Source organism: Coregonus lavaretus (assembly GCF_964263955.1).
Source record: "Coregonus lavaretus genome assembly, chromosome: 25".
Lineage (NCBI taxonomy): Eukaryota > Metazoa > Chordata > Actinopteri > Salmoniformes > Salmonidae > Coregonus > Coregonus lavaretus.
Genome location: NC_140012.1, coordinates 3,822,414 through 3,841,501, shown reverse-complemented (window position 1 = coordinate 3,841,501; position 19,088 = coordinate 3,822,414). Strand labels below are relative to the sequence as shown.

The 19,088-nt window shown below is 43.0% G+C and overlaps 1 protein-coding gene across 1 annotated transcript in view; it reads right to left on the bottom strand.

Annotated features, from left to right (window-relative positions):
* LOC311101092 (voltage-gated potassium channel KCNC1-like) overlaps positions 1–19,088 on the bottom strand; it is a gene marked incomplete at its 3' end in the record, with an annotated part of 64,778 nt that overhangs the window by 20,078 nt on the left and 25,612 nt on the right. The window lies entirely within an intron of this gene.

Sequence of the window (19,088 nt, the reverse complement as noted above, 5' to 3'; positions counted from 1 at the left end):
CAGGACATAGACATGTCTTATATGGGGAGAAAGCTTAAATTCTTGTTAATCTAACTGCACTGTCTAATTTACAGTAGCTATTACAGTGAAAAAATACCATGCTATTGTTTGAGGAGAGTGCACAACAACAATAAACGTATCACAGCAACTGGTTTGATACATTCACCTCTGAAGGTAAATAATGTACTTACATTCAGTAATCTTGCTCTGATTTGTCATCCTAAGGGTCCCATAGATAAAATGTAGCATAGTTTTGTTTGATAAAATCCATTTTTGTATTCAAATGTAGGAACTGGGTTTTACAGTTTGAACCCCTGCTGTCTCTGGCTCCACACCCACCCCGCCCGGCCATCTAGATAGTTAGAGTATAAGCCAATGATCCATCATGTATGACATTCTTGGGAGTGTGTAAACTTACATTTTGTATTACCATATAATTTTTGTATGTTCTCTATAGTTATGTACTTGAAAATGTATCAATTGACCAATTCGGCACATTTAGGCAGACTTGATACAAAATAGTCCAGTATTGCAATGCTTCACTGGATCAATCTGATACTTTGCACACCTACTGCTGCCAAAATCTAAATTGCGCCTAAACTGCAATATTATATTGTGGCCTTTCTCTTGCTCAGCTGGTAGAGCACGGCGCTTGTAACGCCAAGGTAGTGGGTTCGATCACCCATACACAAAAATGTATGCACGCATGACTGTAAGTCGCTTTGGATAAAAGCGTCTGCTAAATGGCATATTAAAATTAATTTATTTAATTTATTAATTAATGTAACAAAACAAAAAAATAGACAACGCATGTTTTTTTGTTTGTATTATCTTTTACCAGATCTAATGTGTTATATTCTCCTACATTAATTTCACATTTCAACAAACTTCAAAGTGCTTCCTTTCAAATGGTATCAAGAATATGCATATCCTTGCTTCAGGTCCTGAGCAACAGGCAGTTATATTTGGGTATGTCCTTTTTTGGCATGACAGCCTAAGGAGAAGCGGTGGAAAAAGTTGAAAACTGGGATCCACGCATCATAAACCTGCAGAATGGAGAAAAGGGAGAGTGGACCTGGCTGGAATGAGAATACAGACTACTGTTTCATTGGCGCAGAACGGACACAGAGAAAGGGGGAGTGAAAGAAAGATGGAGAGGACACAAAAGAAAGGGATGTGGAAACAGAACATATAGTCATTAAAGGATAAAGCTGATGAATTATAAATATCTATGTATCTCAGAGTGCACTGAATGGGTTTCAAAATCAGGATGGGGCACGTGCTCACCCCCTCATATTGAATGTTCAACATAAAGGGCCTGAAACGTGTGTCATTGAGCCTGTTTGCGGCACAGCGTGATTAAATGTGGTCCCAATTTATGTTCCAATAACTAGCCAGATTATTTGAAAATATGTCATGTTGAAATAACAATTCACGCATAAATCAAAGTATTATACACAAAGTAAAATGACTGACAGCCCTATTGTACATTATGTATTGACCAACTTTTGGACCCTTACAACTACTATATTAATCATACAGTGGAAATCCCTAAAGCCCAAAGTGCTTGAGATAGCACTCTATTTTAACATAATCATCTACATGATCCATTACACATCATTGCAATGTAACAGTAGTGGGGAGCCAATACTCCCCATTCAGTCATGTTATTAACCCCCTACTTTTAAAAAGTTCTGCAAATGCAAAAATTGCTAAAACACCCTCCAATCACCCTCCAATTAGCCATATAGGTACTCCTTATACTCCCACTACTGCTATTATGGTGCTACTGTATAAAGCACTGTATGATTGGTACCTGAGTAAATATCAATACTTCCTATGAGATCCTCTTCATAATAACTATAAGTACATTTATTATGCCATTTGAGCTATGCATAATGCATTATAATGCACGACATGGGTGCTAAAAACTGGTACTTATTTATTAACCATTGATCAAATCCGACAGTACAACAGGAGTACAATCAGTCAGAGACATCATATCAATCAACCCCCATACACAAAAATGTATGCACGCATGACTGTAAGTCGCTTTGGATAAAAGCGTCTGCTAAATGGCATATTATTATTATTATTTAAGACCTCAAGCTGAATATTATCCTGTCAAAGGGTTCATTTGAGATATCCAAAAAGGCAGGCTTAATTTCAAACTGTAGGTTGCCCTATATGTACTAAAACTAAACGACAACATCCAGTCTATAACAATATATGGGTACAGTGGTCCTGTGTAGCTAGCAATGCCAAGGCAATTTGTTCAATTCCCAAAGTGATCACATTTTTCTATTTTACCTTTATTTAACTAGGCAAGTCACTTAAGAACGACGCTGGGCCAATTGTGTGCCGCCCTATGGGACTCCCAATCACGGCCGGATTGTGATACAGCCTGGAATCAAACCAGGGTCTGTAGTGACGCCCTAGCACTGAGATGCAGTGCTTAGACCGCTGTGCCACTTGGGAGCCCCACATACACTTACTAAAAATGTATGCACTCACTGTAATGTTATTCGCGTTGGATAAAAGCATCTGGTAAATGTCATATATTATTATTATATTATTATAACATACAGTGCCTTCAGAAAGTGTGGGATGTAATTAATCAACTTAAGTACACAGTATCTGAGGTGATGTGGTGTGCAGATACTGTCTTTCAACTTGGGGATGGAAGTTAAACATTAGCCGACAGCCTAAATAAGCTGCCATCTCTGGACCATTTTGACGAAATGACATCCTACACGGCCAAGAAAGCAATGGGATATGCTAAAATCACACTGAGTGTCATTAGTACACTTCAATTGCTGTTTGGACACTGCTTCCCTTTCTCTCTGCCTCTGGAGAATACCCCCATCTTCAAACAGCATCATTTACATATACTACAATGTCTTGCATCTCTGAGCCTAGCTCATTCCTTTCCAAAACTCTCTCTCTCCTCCGGGCGAATTTCTTGGATAGAGAGCAAAAAAACAAAAACAGAAAACGAGCAAAGTTAGAAGAGCGTCCCGGCGCTGAGATATGCAATCTGCCCAGACCGTTTCCCGTAAAGAGATGGTGACTCAGTTTAGAAAAAGGGAGTTGCTTTATTTCCACTTTGATGTTCATCCTTCGCCGCGCTCCCATTTTCCTCACTCACTCACTGAGGCGATTTGTTTTGCTGGCATTTGCTGTCTGTGCAGTCTGTAAGTGGCCTGACTGTCTGTACTGTGTGTAGTGGAGCTCATTACGCTGGACCATTCAAATGTTCCTGAGTCAATTACACTGGAGTGATAATATTTGTGCATGGCTACTAGCGTCATCTTTTCCCTGACATTCTTACAGTTACATGACCTACAGTTTACTTATAGATCCAGTATAGATACTTTGTGCATTATCATATAAATAATAAAACACATATATGACCGGAATACATTTTATGGGGATAAATTCATACTTGAGTAGAGCCCATATACTGTATGTCAAATGCCTGAGTGCCCTCACTGTATTGTGTGTCTCCTATGTGTATATTCTCTGTTGTTCACATACATTCTTATAAATAAAGGTGCAAGCTGGAACCAAATAAGTTTATTGAGAGCGATGCCATAGGGGAACCATTTTAGGGCCTCTGAAGAACCATAAATGGGATGGTTCTTTGAACCACACATGTTTCGTCCCTCCAGGACTGGAATTGTATAGCCCTGCTGTAGGGTTTTAAGCCTTATTTGCATATTTCCCAGGGCGCCTTTTGAGTGAATTTTAGTACCACCCATGACTGTGTTTGCTAGTGACGGAGACATGGTAGCTGCACTCATTCATTTTCAGTCCTGTGGCCTTCACCAAATGAGATCCTAAGTGAATATGTTGTCATTCAAATTACATTCTTTAAGACAATACATATTTCATAAGGCCTTCTTTTGACGGCCTAATTTTCCCCAAATACAGTGGCCTGAAACTCATAGTTTATAGGCTATATTAGCCTGCAAGTCACATTATGCTGACTCGCAAAGTGATGTGTAATTCCTATTGGAATCCAGCCAGAGTGGGGATATCAAACATTTTGCATTTTTATTCACCCGCAAGTTGCATTCAGAATGACTGCCAGCGTTGGGAAGACTAAGATATGCGACTACCTTGAACATCTAAACTGGAACAAACATTTCAGTAACGAGTGCAATAAGTAACAGATTAAAATAGTTTAGAAAAATGTATGTTATATATTTTTGAGTAGCACAAGGTTAATGAATCAATCAATGTACATGCAAAAACATAGATATTGAAGCAAACAATTTTAAAAAATCTACCCGCAATAGAGCATGCTGGGAACTATGATAAAAATAGGTGTGGTTTTGGTTCAACTCTGGTTATTAACACCAACACTGGAGTTATTTTACACCACTGAGTGTTAATGCAACTCTTTACAGTGTATATTTAACTCTTGAGTCAACACTAGAAATGTTACACTGACAAAAGTTAACACTAGCCAATTTGCTATGTGCTATGAAAGGGACATCTGCAGGCTTCCATACATTTCAAGAATCTTTAAGAATTCTGAAGAACCGTAGATGCCACGTCAAGAACCCCACACTTAACTCAAAGGTTCTTCATCTGGCAAGAATTCTCCAAGGAACCTTAAGAGCTGAGGAAGAACCATTTAAAAACTTTTTTTTTTTTTTCGATGTTTATAATATATATTTAGAACAACATACAGTATATAGAAAGCAGCTCATGAAACATACCAAAATGGAGGGGAAGGGCCATGTGTTTTCTTGGGTAAATGTTTCATTACCCAACGCATATTACGACAGCCCTCTCTCCTTCTCTTTCTCTTTTAAAAGAAGAAAACGAATTTGAGTTATGTACTGTATAGTCAAGATTAGCTGAAAGGCAGTAGTCTCTCACAGTACAGAGTGACCTAAATCATAAAACATAAAGACATAAATACTCTTAAAAGACATGCCAGTATCGAGGCATTTGATTGGCCAAGCTGTGGTAATGGATTACCATATAGGCAGACAATATGGATGGGACACATCTGCATATTGTTTATATGTCCAAATGGGGATCTGAAATTCAGGCTTCCTGGTATTCTTGAACCTTACAAAACCTGTGTAAGAGCAGTCTGGCATACACTACTGGTCAAAAGTTTTAGAACACCTACTCATTCAAGGGTTTTTCTTTATTTTTAGTATTTTCTACATTGTAGAATAATAGTGAAGACATCAAAACTATGAAAGAACACGTTTGGAATCATGTAGTAATCAGAAAAGTGTTAAACAAATCAAAATATATTGAAATTTGAGATTTTTTAAATAGCCGCCCTTTGCCTTTGTCAAGAATGCTGTAGGTGGGTGTAGTGGTGGAATCAAGCGCAGGACACCGAAGTATAGTCCAAAAGACTTTAGTTCAAATTCCAACAAGGAAAATACGAACAAACTTTGCCCGAAGGCGAAACTACGCACGAAGGCGACACAAACAAAAGGCGCACTAAACATGTGCGTAAACGCTCCAACACAGTGGAGTGAGGCTCAACCGAGCGAAAGCAAAACAAGCACAACACACGACAGAAATAATCACACACAAACACAGACACACCCAACGAGACTTAAATAGAACACTAATGAGGACTAACTAGACACAGGTGTACAACATCAAGACCAAACCAAACGAACATGAAACATAGATCGGTGGCAGCTAGTACTCCGGGGACGACGACCGCCGATGCCTGCCCGAACCAGGAGGAGGAGCAGCCTCGGCCGAAACCGTGACAGTACCCCCCCCTTGACGCGCGGCTCCAGCCGTGCGCCGACCCCGGCCTCGGGGACGACCAGGAGGACGCGGAGCAGGGCGCGCGGGATGGTCCCGGTGGAACTCCGACAGGAGAGATGGGTCTAGGATGTCCCTCCGCGGCACGCAGCACCGCTCCTCCGGGCCGTACCCCTCCCACTCCACGAGATACTGGAGACCCCCCATCCGGCGTCTGGAGTCCAAGATGGACCGAACGGTGTACGCCGGAGCCCCCTCGATGTCCAATGGGGGCGGAGGAGTCTCTCCTATCTCATTGTCCTGGAGTGGACCAGCTACCACCGGCCTGAGAAGAGACACATGGAACGAGGGGTTAATATTCTTATATTCAACAGGTAGATGTAACTTATAACACACCTCGTTCAATCTTCTCAGGACTTTAAAGGGCCCCACAAACCGCCGACCCAGCTTCCGGCAGGGCAGGCGGAGGGGTAGGTTTCTGGTAGAGAGCCAGACTCGATCTCCGGGTGCGTACACCGGCCCCTCACTGCGGTGGAGATCGGCGCTCGCCTTGTGACGACGGACGGCCCGCTGCAGGTGGACGTGGGCAGCGTTCCACGTCTCTTCCGAGCGCCTCATCCAATCATCCACCGCAGGGGCCTCGATCTGGCTCTGCTGCCATGGTGCCAGAACCGGCTGGTAACCTAATACACATTGGAAAGGGGTTAGGTTGGTAGAGGAGTGGCGGAGAGAATTCTGGGCCATCTCGGCCCAGGGAATGTAACGCGCCCACTCCTCAGGCCGGTCCTGGCAATACGACCTCAGAAACCTACCCACATCCTGGTTAACACGTTCTACCTGCCCGTTACTCTCCGGGTGGTACCCCGAAGTAAGGCTAACCGAGACCCCCAAACGCTCCATAAACGCTCTCCACACCCGGGAGGTAAACTGGGGTCCTCGATCAGACACTATATCCTCGGGGATCCCGTAATGCCGGAAGACGTGGGTAAATAGGGCCTCAGCAGTCTGTAGGGCAGTAGGAAGACCCGACATAGGGAGAAGACGACAGGCCTTAGAGAACCGGTCCACAACGACCAGGATGGTGGTATTCCCCTGAGAGAGGGGAAGGTCTGTTACAAAATCCACCGAGAGGTGGGACCATGGTCGTTGTGGAACGGGTAGGGGCTGTAACTTACCCCTGGGCAGATGTCGGGGCGCCTTACACTGGGCGCACACCGAGCAGGAGGAGACGTAAACCCTCACATCCCTAGCCAAAGTAGGCCACCAGTATTTAGTGCTAAGGCAATGCACTGTCCGGCCAATACCCGGATGTCCAGAGGAGGGTGACGTGTGAGCCCAGTAGATGAGTCGATCCCGAATCTCGAGCGGAACGTACCTCCGACCCTCAGGACATTGTGGAGGGCTGGGGTCTGTACGCAACGCTCGCTCGATCTCGGCATCGACCTCCCACACCACCGGTGCCACAAGGCAAGACTCCGGTAGTATGGGAGTAGGCTCAACGGACCTCTCCTCCGTGTCATACCGCCGGGACAGTGCATCTGCCTTACCATTCTGGGACCCAGGGATGTACGTGATTTTAAATACGAACCTGGTGAGAAACATACTCCATCGAGCCTGGCGAGGGTTCAGTCTCCTCGCTGCCCGGATGTACTCCAGGTTCCGATGGTCAGTCAAAATGAGGAAAGGGTGTTGAGCCCCCTCAAGCCAATGCCTCCACACCTTAAGGGCTTGAACTACAGCTAACAGCTCCCTGTCCCCAACGTCATAGTTACGCTCCGCCGGGCTGAGCTTTTTGGAGTAAAAAGCACAGGGGCGGAGTTTAGGTGGCGAGCCGGACCGTTGAGAGAGAACGGCCCCTATACCAGCCTCAGACGCGTCCACCTCAACCTGAAACGGGATTGTGGGATCCGGATGCGCCAGCACCGGAGCCGACGTAAACAGGTCCTTCAGTCTCCCAAAGGCCCTGTCCGCATCAGCTGACCACTGCAGGCGCACCGGACCCCCCTTCAGAAGGGACGTGATGGGAGCTGCCACCTGTCCAAAACCCCGGATAAACCTCCGGTAGTAATTCGCAAAGCCCAAGAACTGCTGCACCTCTTTTACAGTGGTTGGAGTTTGCCAATTACGCACAGCGGACACATTCCACCCTGCATCTGCCGCTAGAGTACGGAATTCTAGGGCGAACTCCTGGGCACTCCTCCTCCCCTGCCGGAGGAAGACCAGACGCTCCCCCGCCGCTTTCCCCTCCGGGGGATGGTCAAACACCGCCCTGAAGCGGCGGGAGAACTCGTCGTAGGTGATGGTATCCGCGTCGATCCTCCTCCACTCCGCGTTGGCCCATTCCAACGCCTTCCCGGAAAGGCAGGAGATCAGGGCGGACACGCTCTCATGTCCCGAGGGCGCCGGGTGCACGGTGGCCAGGTACAGCTCCACCTGGAGAAGGAATCCCTGACACCCGGCCGCGGTCCCATCGTAGGCCCTCGGTAGCGAGAGTCGAACTCCTCGGGGTTCCGGAACGGGAATGGGCTGACTGGCCGATGGTGCTGGCAGGGAGGATGGCGGTGGAGGAGTCCCCCAGCCTCGGATGGTGGTGATCACCTCCTGCAGTGCGGACCCCATCTGCAGGATCTGGTCACTTTGTTCACGGACCTTGTCCTCCAGCGTCGCCTGGGCTGCTGTGGTTCCTGCTGATTCCATTCTTTATGGTGTGTGATTCTGTCAAGAATGCTGTAGGTGGGTGTAGTGGTGGAATCAAGCGCAGGACACCGAAGTATAGTCCAAAAGACTTTAGTTCAAATTCCAACAAGGAAAATACGAACAAACTTTGCCCGAAGGCGAAACTACGCACGAAGGCGACACAAACAAAAGGCGCACTAAACATGTGCGTAAACGCTCCAACACAGTGGAGTGAGGCTCAACCGAGCGAAAGCAAAACAAGCACAACACACGACAGAAATAATCACACACAAACACAGACACACCCAACGAGACTTAAATAGAACACTAATGAGGACTAACTAGACACAGGTGTACAACATCAAGACCAAACCAAACGAACATGAAACATAGATCGGTGGCAGCTAGTACTCCGGGGACGACGACCGCCGATGCCTGCCCGAACCAGGAGGAGGAGCAGCCTCGGCCGAAACCGTGACAGCCTTGATGACAGCTTTGCACACTCTTGGCATTCTCTAAACCAGCTTCATGAGGTAGTCACCTGGAATGCATTTCAATTAACAGGTGTGCCTTCTTAAAAGTTAATTTGTGGAATGTATTTCTTTCTTAACGTGTTTGAGCCAATCAGTTGTGTTGTGACAAGGTAGGGGGGTATGTAAGGGTGCGGTGCGGTGCAGGATAGACAGTAGGCAGTAGGCAGAGATGGTGAAACAAGGATCTTTACTGGTGGTCCCGAAGCCAGGATACAAAACAACGGACGTAACATGTTAAAGAAAGGTGGAGCAAATAAGTCTCCAAAAACAGGCTGACAGCCAAAATACGAAATAGTAACTACGACTGAAATAATAAAGAAACAGGGAGAACGCTTGTACATACTTCTTCGATCAGACACTGATTAGTACTGCTGAGTATAGAGAAACTAGCAGAGAAAACTGAGCAAGGGAACACTGGGAAGTGAGGGCATAAATACACAGGTGAACAGGTAGACACAGGTGACACCAATACAATGATGATTAGTCCAACCTGTGAGTAAGGAGGTGCCTAAGGTTGTCAGAGGATGACACCTAGTGGGTCGCTCCGGAACTGCGACGCCCTCCTGTAACAGGGGTACACATAAGATAGGCCTATTTGGTAAAAGACCAAGTCCATATTATGCCAAGAACAGCTCAAATAAGCAAAAGGAAATGACAGTCCATAATTACTTTAAGACATGAATGTCAGTCAATATGGAAAATGTCAAGAACTTTGAAAGTTTCTTCAACTGCAGTCGCAAAAACCATCAAACGAAATGATGAAACTGGCTCTCATGAGGACCGCCACAGGAATGGAAGACCCAGAGTTACCTATGCTGCAGAGGATAAGTTCATTAGAGTTACCAGCCTCAGAAATTGCAGCCCAAATAAATGCTTCACAGAGTTCAAGTAACAGACACATCTAACAAAAACATATGGAAATGTCTGCTCTACCCAAAATTACAACCAAATAATTGCAGCATTACTGCAAAAATGGAAGAGGAAAGTGGAAGGGGGAAAAAGTAAGGAACTTGTCTGTCGGCCCTGCATTAAAGAACATAATTGGTTAAAGAAAATTGTGATAAATAAAAAAGTATACCAGTTTAATTTAAGGATCAAAGGATTGACAGCCATCCCATATAGATTGCAAAATATAGATTTTTGACGTACCGATTCCATGGCATAGTGTTTATGAACTGATAAGCAAAACGACGCCGGATTCAAAACTTAGAATTTTTCAATTTAAATTATTATACAAAATTCTTGCTACCAATATAATGTTATTTATATGGGGGATACAATCTTCCCACCTCTGCAGATTTTGCTGCGAAGAGACAGAATCCTTAGATCATTTGTTTTGGTATTGTCCATTTGTAGCTTGTTTTTGGACACAGGTCCAGGAATGGCTAAAGGATTGCAATATTTACCTGGAGCTAACCCTGCAGATAGCACTACTGCGTGATCTAAAAAGTCATAGCAATCGATCAATAATATAATAATACTTTTAGCAAAAACAATTTCTGTAGAAACAATGAGAATAGAAAGGTTCAGAACTTTTGTAAAACATCACAGTACAGTTGAAAAATATATGGCAAATAGAAATCCAATATGGATGGTGTTAAGAGATAGATGGGAGGTGTTGAATGGAGCTGAAGGATGGGACTAATGACAACAACTAATAACAACAAGATAACAAATGTAAAGCATACTGTGTCCATAATAAGTATATAGGTTATAGGTTGAAAGCTTTTGTGAAAGAGCACAGTTGGCATATAGAAGCAAACCAGATGGACATCATGAAATGATCGGAAGAAGTTCAGGAGTTAAAACAAACAAAATATAATTATTGTAGAATTTGACTGTGTCCATAAATTATATATAGTATGGGCTGGAAGTAGAGGCCTAAGCGTTGTTGTTCACTAGTTTACTCCAATTGGGGAAGGGGTGGTGGGGTTGGAAAGTAATGAAGGGAAATATTTTTTTTTTAAAGGATATGTGTGTGTGTATGGATGTATGTATATATATATGTATGTATGTATGTATGTATGTATGTATGTATGTATGTATGTATGTATATATATATATATATATGTGTGTATGTATGTGTATATGTGTATGTATATATATATATATATATATATATATATATATATATATATATATATATATATATATATATATATATATATATATATGTATGTGTGTGTGTATATATATATATATATATACAGTGGGGAAAAAATGTATTTAGTCAGCCACCAATTGTGCAAGTTCTCCCACTTAAAAAGATGAGAGAGGCCTGTAATTTTCATCATAGGTACACGTCAACTATGACAGACAAAATGAGAAAAATCCAGAAAATCACATTGTAGGATTTTTAATGAATTTATTTGCAAATAATGGTGGAAAATAAGTATTTGGTCAATAACAAAAGTTTCTCAATACTTTGTTATATACCCTTTGTTGGCAATGACACAGGTCAAACGTTTTCTGTAAGTCTTCACAGGGTTTTCACACACTGTTGCTGGCATTTTGGCCCATTCCTCCATGCAGATCTCCTCTAGAGCAATGATGTTTTGGGGCTACACGGACTTTCAACTCCCTCCAAAGATTGTCTATGGGGTTGAGATCTGGAGACTGGCTAGGCCACTCCAGGACCTTGAAATGCTTCTTACGAAGCCACTCCTTCGTTGCCCGGGCGGTGTGTTTGGGATCATTGTCATGCTGAAAGACCCAGCCACGTCTCATCTTCAATGCCCTTGCTGATGGAAGGAGGTTTTCACTCAAAATCTCACGATACATGGCCCCATTCATTCTTTCCTTTACACGGATCAGTCGTCCTGGTCCCTTTGCAGAAAAACAGCCCCAAAGCATGATGTTTCCACCCCCATGCTTCACAGTAGGTATGGTGTTCTTTGGATGCAACTCAGCATTCTTTGTCCTCCAAACACGACGAGTTGAGTTTTTACCAAAAAGTTCTATTTTGGTTTCATCTGACCATATGACATTCTCCCAATCCTCTTCTGGATCATCCAAATGCACTCTAGCAAACTTCAGACGGGCCTGGACATGTACTGGCTTAAGCAGGGGGACACGTGTGGCACTGCAGGATTTGAGTCCCTGGCGGCGTAGTGTGTTACTGATGGTAGGCTTTGTTACTTTGGTCCCAGCTCTCTGCAGGTCATTCACTAGGTCCCCCCGTGTGGTTCTGGGATTTTTGCTCACCGTTCTTGTGATCATTTTGACCCCACGGGGTGAGATCTTGCGTGGAGCCCCAGATCGAGGGAGATTATCAGTGGTCTTGTATGTCTTCCATTTCCTAATAATTGCTCCCACAGTTGATTTCTTCAAACCAAGCTGCTTACCTATTGCAGATTCAGTCTTCCCAGCCTGGTGCAGGTCTACAATTTTGTTTCTGGTGTCCTTTGACAGCTCTTTGGTCTTGGCCATAGTGGAGTTTGGAGTGTGACTGTTTGAGGTTGTGGACAGGTGTCTTTTATACTGATAACAAGTTCAAACAGGTGCCATTAATACAGGTAACGAGTGGAGGACAGAGGAGCCTCTTAAAGAAGAAGTTACAGGTCTGTGAGAGCCAAAATCTTGCTTGTTTGTAGGTGACCAAATACTTATTTTCCGCCATAATTTGCAAATAAATTCATAAGAAATCCTATAATGTGATTTTCTGGAGAAAAAAAATCTCAATTTGTCTGTCATAGTTGACGTGTACCTATGATGAAAATTACAGGCCTCTCTCATCTTTTTAAGTGGGAGAACTTGCACAATTGGTGGCTGACTAAATACTTTTTTCCCCCACTGTACATATATATATATATATGCGAGAAAAAAAACATATGGGGGATTGGAAATGATGCAATGATTACATTGCTGGAAGTTACAATCTATCTGAAATATTAAAGCTGATCTACCCCCTAAAAAAATAAAAATATTCTTCATCACCACTAAAGTAAGTGTTTAACGTACATTTTAGATTGGTCTTTCTATTTCAACCAGAGGTTGGAACCAAAATCATTTTTAAATTGTTACGTTCCGAACAGAACTCACATTTTTTTTTGGTCCATTCCAGTGTTCTGACCAGCATACTAAAGTTCTGAACCAGTTCGAACCAAAAAAGGTACCCTCTCTTCATAAAGCTATTTTTGAGAAAAAAACCTTTGAAATCAACACCGTTTTTACATTTAGCTCATTCATTTACTCCAACTATTACTGAAGATGGAGCAGCTTGCTATGAAACAGTCATGGGTGGGTATCTCTCACATTCACTTGAAAGGCATGCTGGGAAATCTGAAAATACAGCCTTACACCCTACAGTGTAAAAAAAAAAAAAAAAACAGTGATTAGATTAAGCTAATTATTTGTATGTTTGATTGGTAAGATAAGTGCAGGTGCAAGATGCGTCTGAAATTTCACGGGTGGGGAGAGAGTGAGTGAGAGGGTGGACATGGAGGGAGCTTGGCTTGAAGCGCTGAACATCATTACATGACGTGAATTGGAACGTGTTTAGGCTATTACTAGCATCATCATTTTACTGACTTACAGAATTATATACTAAACATTAGGAATCTTTTTTTAACAAAAAACAACATTATTAACCGGTTCTCAAGATTAGAAAATACCGGTTCTGTTTTGGAACACCAGAGCTCACTTCCGTTCCCGATTCTGTTTCCGGTCCTCAAAGTAAAAAAATATGGATTTCGTTTCTGTTTCCTGAATGGGTTCCTTGATTTCAACTATGTACAATTAAGGTATAATCTTACAAATCTTCTCATTTATTTTCTGCTGAATAATGGACTGATGAGACTAGCACACGGTGAGTGTGAGAAAGCAGCACCCTATGGGGAGGTAGTGTGTGAAATGGGCAGACACTGAAAGTGGGACAAAGAGAGAAGAGAGAGAGAAAGAGTTGTCATTTTTTATGCTATGCTTGCTTCAGTGTGACTAATTTATTACTTGTTCTACATTTAGCAATTACCGAAAAGCTTGTAAAAGATACTGTATTATTAGTGTGCACTTTTCTCAATACCACAACGAAAGCAAACTTTCAAGCGCATTTATACATTTGAATAGTAAAATAGCAAGAATGAAGAAGTACCATAGCTCCACAATACGAAGACACGGGAATCCATAGCTAGGGAGACACAACGTCCGTACTAGACACATTTTTACATTTTAGTCATTTAGCAGACGCTCTTATCCAGAGCAACTTACAGTTAGCGAGTGCATACATTATTTTTTTATTTTTTTCATACTGGCCCCCCGTGGGAATCGAACCCACAACCCTGGCGTTGCAAGCGCCATGCACTACCAACTGAGCTACACGGGGCCCTACCTCATAGAATGCATGCCCAATACATGCATTAACTGGAAGGCACACATTTGTTGTGTTGGTAAAACACTGTAGTAAGCACAAAAACAATTCCCATTGGGTTTCATTCTAAGTGGTATGCTTGCTAGTATGGATATTAGAACGTAGCCAGAGACCCCTCTGCCGCCAGCCACTCCTCTGCTGCCAGTCACACCCCCACCACCCCTGCCTCTCACCTTGGTGCTAAGGGGGATCTGGTGACAGCTACCTGGGGAGAAGTAAGGGAAAACGCAGGGCAAAGCAGCAGGGGTCACTCAACAAGGGGTGTGATTGAGATGCATGTGTGTGTGTGTGGCGACTTGCATACGCACGTGAGATTGTGTGTGTTTCATAAGATTGGGTTTGGGTTTAAGAATACGTGTGTGTGTGTGTGCGTGCGTGTGTTACGTGTGTGTGTATTTACACGCGCGTGTAACCTACACAAGTGTGTGTGCACATTTACTGTATATGTACTGTACACTGGAGACACACACCAAGAACGTGAGTAGAGAGAGAGAAGTATGTTACTAATAACTCAGTCCTCTCACATGCTACCCTCTGCTATATTGTCAAATGACTGAATCCTAAAGCACACTACTCTGTACGCCAGAAAGTTGAATTACAAGCTACTGTGACGCCCTGTATAACTTACAGAAACTCTGTGACATACTATTGTCGAATCAGTGAGCTCACACACAAACACACACACACACTCACACACAAATCGAACTCTATGATAAACACGTCATATGTCCATTTCATTTTTCACTGTGGAGTCCAACATTTCTGAAGACAAGCAAATGGGTTTGGAGCGTACTATGTGTAGTTTATCCTTACGACACAGCCCTCTTCATCCCTTCATCCTCCCCCTCGCTTGTACCAACCCACCCCGTCTCTCCCCCCGTCCTCCTGCTTACATTGTCTGAAAGCCTGAGAGCTAGTTTGGCAAAGCTGTCCCTGTTCTATTAGCTGTGATGACCGAGTGCCAGCCTGCCTGCCTCTCACTCTCTCTCTCCAGCTTTCTCTCTCCATCCCCCCTTCTCGCTCTCTCTCTCTCTCTCTCTCTCTCTCTCGGTCTTTCTCTCTCTCTCTCTCTCTCGCTCTCTCTCTCTCTCTCTCCTTATTAATCTAACTGAGAGCATTGTGATGAAAAAAGCTGCTTTGTAAAAGAAACAGAAAAGACATTAGGCACACAGATGGACTGCAGATTCCCGCGGTTTACGAGCCACCAAGGACATTTCAGAGATCTAACCAGCATCAGCCCACTCACTCGTCACCCCCACCTTCACCGGCCAAAAGCCAATGAAGAGTTAAAAATAGCAAATCTCTGGGTGAATAAAAATGTCCTCGTAATCCTAGCTCCTACATTGTGAGAACACTCAGATTTGTGTATTGTGAGGACCTTGAACCATGTAGCCTTTTTCCTGCAGTCAATGACCAAAAGTGCCATCTTTGGCCTCATATGTGGAATGTTATTAATATTTTTCACAATTTCATCATTAACAGTTTGTTTTTTTATGACAAAAATCCAGTGTTTCTATGTCAAACAGATTTGTTATATTTCCGTCTTATGTGATGTATATAAAGCTTAATATTGGGATGCAAACTCAAAATTGAAGACATTTCAACTCTATATCTGACATCGTACAGGTGTCTTCTTTCTTTGAAGCCCATAACCATGAGTGTGAGGTGTATACTTTTGTTTCAAAGTTGATTTGTTTAAAACTACCAAGAATCACTCTGTGTGACCCTGATTTAGCCCACTGCAGTAAAAGGTTAAAAGGTGGTCCATCTGAGACCGTTCAATTCAAAACCTTCCTGGAACATTTTAATAACCCTTCAATATGATACGATATGACATATTCTCTTAAACCGGTCATTCACTGGTGCATTTGTTCGTTCTCTTGCTCGCTCTAACCTATTCCCTCTACAGCGACTTACGGGGTGGAACCATCGTGAGCTAGCAGATGGTCACACAGGAATTGTTCTAGTGTCGCACCCTCCCCACTATTTCCATTGGAATGAGCAGGGCTCCAGCTTGACTCTTTTAGTGCCACAGGCCACAGGGAGCTACAGTGGAACAGAATGTCACACGCAGTCAAACCATGCATACTCACTCACAAACCTTATACCAGATGTACATAACCCTGCAGCACGGAAATCATAACAACTCACGGGTTGCTCTAGGACTAGTGTTTTAGAGCAGTCTGTTTTAAAACAATCTATTTTCAAATAAACAGAAACCGTAGGCTATGTAATACTTAAAGGTACAATCTGCAATATTTACCGCTGTTCAATTGTCATTTTAATTAATGACATACCATCATAAACTCACTCCCACTATCAGTCCTTGCATCCATAGCCCTATGTATGAATTTGAGAGTGGTTACATTCCTCCAGCCCCATACCTCAGCTTTATGGCAAACCAAGGTGACATGGGGATGGGGTACAGATGAGTATGTGTGATATATTGGATGGATGTGTGTCTGTATTTGTATTTATGGGTGTGTGTGTGTTTGCAGTGTGTCTTTTCAGTGTATGGATGTAACACAATTAATATTGAATCGAGCTTAGTGAAGACTAGGCTCAGAGTGGCAGATAATTGCAAAGATTTAATAGTCTAATGAACACCAACAGTTTTTAGTTTTTAGGCAATTAGGCTAGTTATTACATTCTTCTTAATACAGAGCATTCTTCTGCAACCAAATTGCAGGTCCAGTGTAATGGTTCATGTGCACCCTGCTACACATGGTACTAGTTTATGTGCAAAGCAGTGAAAAAAAGTAGAGTGCTTTGTATAATGTTCTGATTTATGTGTGTTTAACAATGTACTGGTTAACGTGCGATGCTGTGAAAAGTGTAATGGTTTATGTGCAGTGCTATGCGTTGTACTGGTTTATGTTTATAGGTGAGTACAGTCTTAAAAACAATAATATGAAGTGCTGTGTACAATGTAGCGTACTGATTTATTATGTACTGTATAGAGTGTAGGTGTGTAGCTTCATTGTACAGGTGTATGTGCATAGCTGAGTACCGTGTAAAAAGGTTAATGTGGAATCTGGTGCACTGTGTACAATGTACCGAGTGATTGATGTCTATGTTCTAGGTGTGTAGCTACACTGTGCCGGTTAATGTGCACGGACATTTACAGTGTAGAGGTTTATGGGCAGTGGTTTGTACTGTCATGATTTACAGTGGGGGAAAAAAGTATTTAGTCAGCCACCAATTGTGCAAGTTCTCCCACTTAAAAAGATGAGAGAGGCCTGTAATTTTCATCATAGGTACACGTCAACTATGACAGACAAAATGAGGAAAAAAAATCCTGAAAATCACATTGTAGGATTTTTTATGAATTTATTTGCAAATTATGGTGGAAAATAAGTATTTGGTCAATAACAAAAGTTTCTCAATACTTTGTTATATACCCTTTGTTGGCAATGACACAGGTCAAACGTTTTCTGTAAGTCTTCACAAGGTTTTCACACACGGTATTTTGGCCCTTTCTCCATGCAGATCTCCTCTAGAGCGTGATGTTTTGGAGCTGTCGCTGGGCAACACGGACTTTCAACTCCCTCCAAAGATTTTCTATGGGGTTGAGATCTGGAGACTGGCTAGGCCATTCCAGGACCTTGAAATGCTTCTTACGAAGCCACTCCTTCGTTGCCCGGGCGGTGTGTTTGGGATCATTGTCATACTGAAAGTCCCAGCCACGTTTCATCTTCAATGCCCTTGCTGATGGAAGGAGGTTTTCACTCAAAATCTCACGATACATGGCCCCATTCATTCTTTCCTTTACACGGATCAGTCGTCCTGGTCCCTTTGCAGAAAAACAGCCCCAAAGCATGATGTTTCCACCCCCATGCTTCACAGTAGGTATGGTGTTCTTTGGATGCAACTCAGCATTCTTTGTCCTCCAAACACGACAAGTTGAGTTTTGACCAAAAAGTTCTATTTTGGTTTCATCTGACCATATGACATTCTCCCAATCCTCTTCTGGATCATCCAAATGCACTCTAGCTCGGGCCTGGACATGTACTGGCTTAAGCTGGGGGACACGTCTGGCACTGCAGGATTTAAGTCCCTGGCGGCGTAGTGTGTTACTGATGGTAGGCTTTGTTACTTTGGTCCCAGCTCTCTGCAGGTCATTCACTAGGTCCCCCCGTGTGGTTCTGGGATTTTTGCTCACCGGTCTTGTGATCATTTTGACCCCACGGGGTGAGATCTTGCGTGGAGCCCCAGATCGAGGGAGATTATCAGTGGTCTTGTATGCCTTCCATTTCCTAATAATTGCTCCCACAGTTGATTTCTTCAAACTAAGCTGCTTACCTATTGCAGATTCAGTCTTCCCAGCCTGGTGCAGGTCTACAATTTTGTTTCTGGTGTCCTTTGACAGCTCTTTGGTCTTGGCCATAGTGGAGTTTGGAGTGTGACTGTTTGAGGTTGTGGACAGGTGTCTTTTATACTGATAACAAGTTCAAACAGGTGCCATTAATACAGGTAACGAGTGGAGGACAGAGGAGCCTCTTAAAGAAGAAGTTACAGGTCTGTGAGAGCCAGAAATCTTGCTTGTTTGTAGGTGACCAAATACTTATTTTCCACCATAATTTGCAAATAAATTCCTTAAAAATCCTACAATGTGATTTTCTGGAATTTTTTTCCTCAATTTGTCTCTCATATTTGACGTGTACCTATGATGAAAATTACAGGCCTCTCTCATCTTTTTAACTGGGAGAACTTGCACAATTGGTGGCTGACTAAATACTTTTTTTCCCCACTGTATGTGT